The sequence below is a fragment of the Rattus norvegicus genome, chromosome 10, assembly GCF_021556685.1.
Source record: "Rattus norvegicus strain SHRSP/BbbUtx chromosome 10, alternate assembly SHRSP_T2T, whole genome shotgun sequence".
NCBI lineage: Eukaryota > Metazoa > Chordata > Mammalia > Rodentia > Muridae > Rattus > Rattus norvegicus.
In genome coordinates, this window is record NC_141543.1 from 42,141,754 (window position 1) to 42,149,634 (window position 7,881).

At 48.8% G+C, this 7,881-nt stretch overlaps 1 long non-coding RNA gene across 1 annotated transcript; it reads right to left on the reverse strand.

Moving 5' to 3' along the window:
- Positions 1-4,719: 4,719 nt before the first annotated feature.
- Positions 4,720-6,366, reverse strand: LOC148002858 (uncharacterized). Its single transcript, XR_015631597.1, has 3 exons — positions 6,252-6,366; positions 5,804-6,075; positions 4,720-5,438 (listed from the first exon to the last, which is right to left on the reverse strand). It is a non-coding gene; the product is annotated as an uncharacterized LOC148002858 (long non-coding RNA).
- Positions 6,367-7,881: the final 1,515 nt, after the last annotated feature.

Below are 7,881 nucleotides of genomic sequence, written 5' to 3' on the forward strand. Positions count from 1 at the left end.
ACTCTAAACTTTTTTTTTTTTTTCGGAGCTGAGGATTGAACCCAGGGCCTTGCGCTTGCTAGGCAAATGCTCTACCACTGAGCTAAATCCCCAACTCCTCACTCTAAACTTCTAACAGTCTACAACTGCAGGTGCCCTTACAGGCTGTCTCAGCCATCCTCCTGCCCACGGCGTGGGGAAGCCTCTGCATTTTTAAGAGGATGGCCAGTTTATTTATCTGTTCATTCGTTTGTTTGTTTTTAAATCTGTAGCTGTGTACAATGGTACACGCCTGCATTCCTAGTGCTTGGGCGGCTGAAGCAAGAGAGTGATGACCCGGACCCTGTGTCTGAAACAACTGGGCTGCAGCTTAGTTTGTAGAGTGCTTGCCTAGTGCACGTGCACAAAGCCAGGGGTTCTGGAGAGCGAGCCTGTACTCCCAACCCTTTAAAGGCAGGAGGACTATAAGTTCAAGGTCATCTTTGGATATATAGTGAGTTCTAGGTCATCCTAGGATACATGAGATCTTGTCTTAAAAGCCAAGAATAAGGGATTAAGGAGCTGGTTCTGTGGGTAAGAGGATAGCCCTTCAAACATGAGGTCCTGGGTTTGAATCCTCTGCCTCCACGAAGAAAGTGGTGAATTTATAAGGGAAAAGTGTACCAAATAGGCAAAACTACATCTTGATAAGGTGCTCCAGATCAGCCCTCAGATGGCAGTCCTGGGGTGACTGTGCATTATGACGTGCCACCTGCCTTCTGGGGACAGGCACTGTCCACCGAAAGCAGCCCTGCGGAATGAGCTACTGCGACGCCAGGAATTCCTCACTGCTCAGTGCTGGTCTCCAAAGCTCAGCTCAGCACGAGGAGCACCCCACGGAGGACCGCACAGGAGTGGGAATACGATTCCACCTGCCCCTCCTCCTCCCGAAAGGCATCCTTCTCTGAATGGCTTGCAGCTGAACTGGAGAATCACTGCCAAACCTCTGCTTGCACAACAGCGCACTTCCGAGGAGGTATACCGAATATTTGTTGACTGAGTCGTGTCTTCCTTCTGACTTACACGATGGTCCAGATACGCGCTGGCATCTGCGCTCGGGGGTGGGTCATCGGCTGGGAACGGCTCCAAGCACTTCCTATTCCTCAGTCTTCCTTAACCAACCTACAGGATTGTTTATATTGGTTTGTAAGGACGGAAACGCACTAAGCTGTGGGTGGCGGTGCCATCTTTCATCCTAGCACTTAGGAGATGGAGGCAGGTGGATATCTGTGACTTCAGTCTGGTCTACAGACCAAGATTCAAGCCAGCTAGGCTGACATAGGGTGATAGGGAGACCTAGTTAAAAAAAAAAAAAATGAAACCTTCCTTCTGGAAATCTCTTCATTAGATATGCTGATAAGCTCTTTGTCTCTGCTGTTCGCTTTGGTTTGTTTTATTTATATTTCGATTTTCAATTGTTTTTAGATCTTTTTTATTTTTATGTGTTCTGTCTGCATGCATGTTTATATACCCCTTGCATGCCTAGTACCAAAGAGATCAGAAGAGAGTATGAGATTCCCCTGGAACTAGTTGCAGACTATCGTGAGCTGCCAAGTGCGTTCTGGGAGTTGAATTTGGGTCCTCTGGAAGAGCAGCTTGTACTCCTAGCCACTGAGCCATCTCTCCAGCCCCTTAGATTAATTTTTTTTTTTTTTTTCGGAGCTGGGGACCGAACCCAGGGCCTTGTGCTCGCTAGGCAAGCGCTCTACCGCTGAGCTAAATCCCCAACCCCCCTTAGATTAATTTTTAAAAGAGATTTTTTTTTTTTGTTTTTAGGTAGTGAGTGTATATCTGTGTGTGGTTCTGTGTACCTGTGTGCAGGTTCACACCTGTGTGTAGGTTCACACCTGTGTGCAGGTTTACACCTGTGTGCAGGCTCACACCTGTGTACAGGTTCACATCTGTGTGCAGGTGCCTACCTGTGTGCATATGCCCACCAGTGTGCAGGTGCCCACCCATGTGCAGGTGCCCAAGGAGACCAGACAGACATTGGATCCTCTAGAGCTGGACTCACAGTTGCAAACAGTCAATGCGGATGCTGGGAACCAAACTTAGTTCCTCTGAGAAGGCAGCAAACATTCTTAAATGCTGAACCATCTCCTACCCACATCCTCTTTTTATGTTTTTGTTTGTTTGTTTTTGATGACAAGGTCTCATGTAGCCTAGGCTGGCCTCCAAGTCCCTATATAGTTAAAAGTGACCTTGAGCTTCTGATCCTCCGCTTCTTGATGTCCATGTCCACTGTGTGCAGGGCTTCATGCATGCTAGCTAAGAATTCTACCAACGAAGCCAGATCCCCAGCCCCTCTGCTGTTTTCCTTGTGAGTAGCAACTTGAGAAGTTAGCCCTACCCACAGCAGTGAGACCACCCCCCCAGCCAGGGAATCCTCTGTCCACCTTTGTGTACTGCAGCCCCACCCACATCTGGAATCTCTGAACATAGGTACTTTGTTCATGAGCTCCTCCTGGTCAAGGCAGACAAAGCTAGAGAGTATGGGCCCAGAGCTTCCCCTCATTGGCCTGTTCTCTCTGCTGGCTTGAGGCCACATCCCTGCTGCAGTGGCCCACCAAGCACATAGTCTCCATCATCTCCTAAGTCAGGGAATGGTGCTCCAGAGAAGTATGAGCATCTCCCTGCCAAATGTGTGGGGAGGGTGAGTCCTATACTCACATACGCTCCCAAGGATGCTTGTGCTCCCCCCACCCCCACCCCACATCATCTGACCACTTCACTCCCTCCTCTAAGGCCCCCAGAGGCTCTCAATTGCTTCTAGGATGCAGTCCAAGCTGCAGGTCTGGCCCTCAGCTTCCTTGCTCCTCAATTTGGTCCCAGCTATGTCTCTGGCACTATCTCCCTCCACCACTGTCTAACTATCCATTCACCCTGGAGTCCAACTCGTGCATTGTCTAAAAGGCTGCTTTCCAACTCCTCAGAGCTGCCAAAAAAAAAAAAAAAATGCCTCCCTCCAATGGCAGCCCATCTCTCATTAATGGATGCCATCAGGACTGCATTACGGAAGATGCTGACGCAGGCATCGCCCAGCTGGTTCAAGCACAGGGCCTCTCTCCCTGGGGCTCGCACTGCCCCTGGGACTGCACCTGGACAAATCTCACGCAGACTGGTTTCCAGCTCTCCGTGGGAGCAGCTGCAGATCCCTCCCACCCCCAAGAGTGGTGGAGCAGAGGCAGTTGTATTAGGACACATCACAGCATCTTGCTGCCAAAGTGACAGCTACAATTATGCTTTGGCCGACAGCTGGAGATGAGAGGATGTACAAACAGCCCAGGCCTCATGAGTGCCTATGAATCAGCAGATCGTGCTGTGTACCCAGCTAGAGGTGGGGTGGGCTCCTCCCGTCACTGTCCAGGTCCTCTGCTGTCTGCTATTGTGTTGCCTACAGAACTCAGGGAGCACCTGAAGTCTTCATGGGAACAGTAGAAGCTACCCAGCATCCAGGGGGACAGAAGAGTCAGGTTGCCAGCCCCAGACAAGAGACAGCCCTGAGGGACTTGGCTCCTATGCAAAGCCATGGACATACCAAGAAGGGCCAGTATGCTGCATAGCCTGGCACGGGTACGGAGCTCAGGTCTGTGCTGAAGCCCTAGGGTTTCATCATGAAGCCTGACCCTGTGCAAGATACTCCCAGCTCACAAATGTGAATGTGTGAGTATCTGTATGTGTGCCCGAGTGTGTGTGTGTCTGTATGTGTATGTGTGTGTTCATGTATGTGTGCCTGTGTGTATGTGTCTGTGTGTGTACTCAAATACACAGAGGACAAAGGACAGCATTGGGTACCTTGCTGGATCATTATTCTAGCTTACCCCTTGAGACTGGCTCTCCCCTTGAACCTGTAGCTTGCCCTTTTCAGTGACACCAATAGCCAGCAAACCCCATAAACCTCTCTCTTTCAGGCCTCATAGCTCTGGATTACAGGCACAAGCAATCACCCCAGTTTTATTTTTTTTCCTTTTTTTTTTTTTTTTTACAGAGTTGTGGACTGAACCCAGGGCCTTGCGCTTGCTAGGCAAGCGCTCTACCACTGAGCTAAATCCCCAACCCCTCACCCCAGTTTTAAATCTGGGTCCTGGGGATTCAAACTCAGGTCCTCATGCCTGTGTGGCCAATGCTCTTCCCATGGGGCTATCGCCCCAAACCCAGATATTGCATCATTTCCTCTTTATCATGTCCCCATATGGTAGTTTCCCCCAGTTCCCAATGTCTCAGTGAAGAAACTGACAGAATCACGATAACTTGTTCAGTCTGGTCTTGAACTTGTGATCTTCCTGCCTCAGCTACATGAGTATCTGGAATGGAATGAATTTTTTTTTTCCTAAAGAAAACTTAGAGCTCAGCAATGGTGATACCTTTAATCATAACACTCAGAGGCAGGCAGGCAGGTCTCTGTGTCCAAAGCCAGACAGTCTGGTCTACAGAACCAGGTCCAGGACAGCCAGGAATACACAGGAAAACTCTAACTCAAATAACAAAGAAGGAGGAGGAGGAGGAAGAAGAAGGGGAAGAAGGGGAAGAAGGGGAGGAAGGGGAGGAAGAGAAGGAAGAGAAGGGGAGGAAGAGGAGGAAGGGGAGGAGGAAGGGGAAGAGGAGAAAGGAGAGAATGAAAGAGAAAAAGGAAAAAGAAAAAAGAAAAATTTTATTTTTACCTTGTATATACAATCAACAAAAATTATGAATAGTCAAAAGTTTAGTTGTTCGAGTTTATTTTTTCTTTTTTTCTTTTTAATTTTTTTGGGTTTTGGGGGTCTTATTGTCTAGGTTGGCCTTGAATTCGGAGATCCTCCTGCCTCTACCTCCCAAATGCTAGGACTAAAGGTGTGTGCCACCACTACCCAGCGACTCAGTTTTTCTTAATGCTTTTCAAATTTACCTATTTATTTGATTTTATGTGTGTGAGTATTTTTCCCTCACGTATACATGTGTGGACTATGACCACCTGGTGTCTGTGGAGGTCAGAGGACAGTCACTGGAACTGGAGTGGATTCTGGGAGTTGAACTCAGACCGTCTGGATGAACAACAAGTGCTCTCAATGGCTCATCCATCTCTCTAGCCCTCCAACTTTTCTTTGAAACATGGCCGCATTCTAGCCCAGGTTGGGTATCAGCTCTGGGTGATCTATCAGGCTTCTGGGTTTGGTTTGTGACTCCTTATCCTGGTCCTTTGAATGCCATCTTGGTTATAGGGAAGGGAGAGTCCTCCAATGCACCCTCACCTCGGGTGATAGGAGGAGTGAGAGGGGATCCAGGAGGACATTGGCCTGGTGGGGAGAGACCACCAAGGGCAGTAAACAACAGCTATTTCAGGTGACAGGCTCCGGGGCTGTGGAAGTGGAGAACAGTCTGGTACATACTTGCACGTTCTGCATTTACAGGGGTCTACGAAGCTGCTCTGTAGCCTGTGTCACCTGAGGGAACAGAAGACAGGAGCCTTTCTCTGTTTTCCTTGCCTTGTTCCTCTTGGATGACCCAGGTTCTAGTCCCAGCCTCAGGAGGGGATGGGCTGAGGTCAGCAGAGCCATACACAGACAGCCTAGGTTGTAGCAGGTTTGCAATTCTTCTCAGAACTCCCGATGGGTGTGGAAGGATTTGGGGGCGGGTGTGCAGCTGGAGAAGCAGGAACCTGTTTGTATTTCAACTGGCGGCTGCCCATGAATCACCAAATTTCATTTTGTGCTTTCAGCCTGCAAAGGCCTCATTTCCACCCAGCCTCACATGGAGCTGGCGGCCAGAGCCTCTTAGTGGGGCTATAAATAGCAGATCATCAACTCACCTCTTCTGAGCTCATCGTAGGCTCCGTTTACTGTGCGTCTTCCAGCTGCCTGCACGTCACCTGTCACTCAGATTTCCCAGGTGAAGCTTGGCTGAGAGGCTGAGGGCAATGCTCTGGGTGTGGGAGGCAGGGTTTGGGTTCAGGGTGACAGCAAGGGCAAAGGCAGACTTTTGAAGAGCTTGACATTTAAGACGTCATAATTATAATTCCAGGTCTGTGTGCTTCTCGCCAATTAAATGCAGCAGCAAGGGACTGTCATTTCTCTTCAAGTCCTAGAAATCAAAGGCAGAGGAGTCACCAAACTTACACCTAGGGAGAGCCACACAGGCGGAGAACAAATGAAAGGGTTTGTGCTTTCCTGAGGAATGTCTCCTAGTGCTGAACAACAGAGACATGGCTCTCTGGCTTCTGCCATGACAGATTTCTCAGAATTATGCCTGGCACTCACGTGTAGGATGCTCCCTGTGGGTCAGGCACCATGCCCAGCCTCCAGTGTGGTACTGCATGGCGCGCTTGCAAAAGCCAGATGAAGCTAACAGCTCGTAGACTTTGCACTGTGTGGGGAGGAGTCTGCTGTTCACACAGGTGACTCACACACAGACAGCAGTACAATCCAGCTGCTGGGCTACAGAGCCTGAGTGAGCTATGAGCGTCCACCCTCACTACCTCCTGGGGATGAGGATTGTGTGTGTCCCCGTGTGAGGGACTCCAGAGAGCCCGACCATAATCTCCTTTCTCAGCTCTAGACAGTCATGACGGTGAGAGGGAAAGATGCCCACAGATTCAAGTCCCCCTTGGCATCCTCAATGTCCCGCCTCGTCATCTTCTCCCACATATTTTCTTCTACCTCCTCACTCAGGAAAGGCACCGTCTTCCCTTAGAGTCCTTCCCCGTGTTTGAGATGAAAATGCAGATTCCTAGTCTCACCTCCAGACCACCCACTAGAAAATCTCAAAGGAGCACTAGGCAGATGTGGTGGTATGCGCCTTTAATGTCAACGCTCAGGAGGTACAGACAGGAAGAGCTCTGTGAATTAGAGACCAGCTTGGTCTACATGAGTTAGAGGCCAGTCTGGTCTACAAAGCAAGTTCCAGGTCAGCCAAGGCAACACGGTGAGACTCTGTCTCAAATGTGTGTGTGTGTGTGTGTGTGTGTGTGTGTGTGTGTGCAGGTATATATATATATGTGTGTGTATATGTGTATGTGTGTGTATGTGTGTATGTGTGTATATGTGTGTTTGTTGGGGGTATGTGTGTGTATATGTGTGTATGTGTGTGTGCATGTGTGTGCGTGTATGTGTGTATGTATGTGCATGTATATATATGTGTGTGTATGTGTGTACGTGTGTGTATGTGTGTATATATGGGTTTGTATGTGTGTAGTGTGTATATGTGTGTATATATGTTTTGTATGTGTGTATGTGTATGTGTGTGTATGTGTGCATATGCGTGTATACACATATGTATGTGTGTGTATATGTGTGTTTGTGTGTGTGTGTGTGTGTGTGTGTGTGTGTGTGTGAAAAGAGAAAAAAGAACAGATGAGGAAGAAAGGCTAAAGGGTAGAAGAAGCTATGACCCAGATCCTCATGTCTGTGTGTCAGTGTGTATATACATGTGCTGGTGTCAGGAATGCATTAGTGCATGCAGGTGTGCATGGAGGGATGCCATTCTCAGGAACCACACACCTTGTGTTTTTCTGACAGGTTCTCTCTCTGGGTCCACTGGTTAGGCCAGGAGCCCAAGGGATCCTCTTAACTCTGCCTTCCCATGCTTTATACCCACCAACCAACACATTTGGCTTTTCTCACATGGATACTAGAAATCAAACTCCCCTGGGCTCCTGTGCTTGCTCTCAGCAAACATTTTGCCAGCTGAGGTATCTATCCTCTGCCCCAGGATACGGATCTTTAAAAGCCCTGTGAGCATCGGGCAGTGGTGGTGCATGCTTTTAATTCCAGGCAGTGGCAGTTAGATCTCAAGAGTTCAAGGGCAGCCTGGTCTACAGAGTCAGTTCCATGACAGCCAGAGTTCCATGAAACACTGTCTCGAAAACAAAACAAAACAACAAAAAAATAG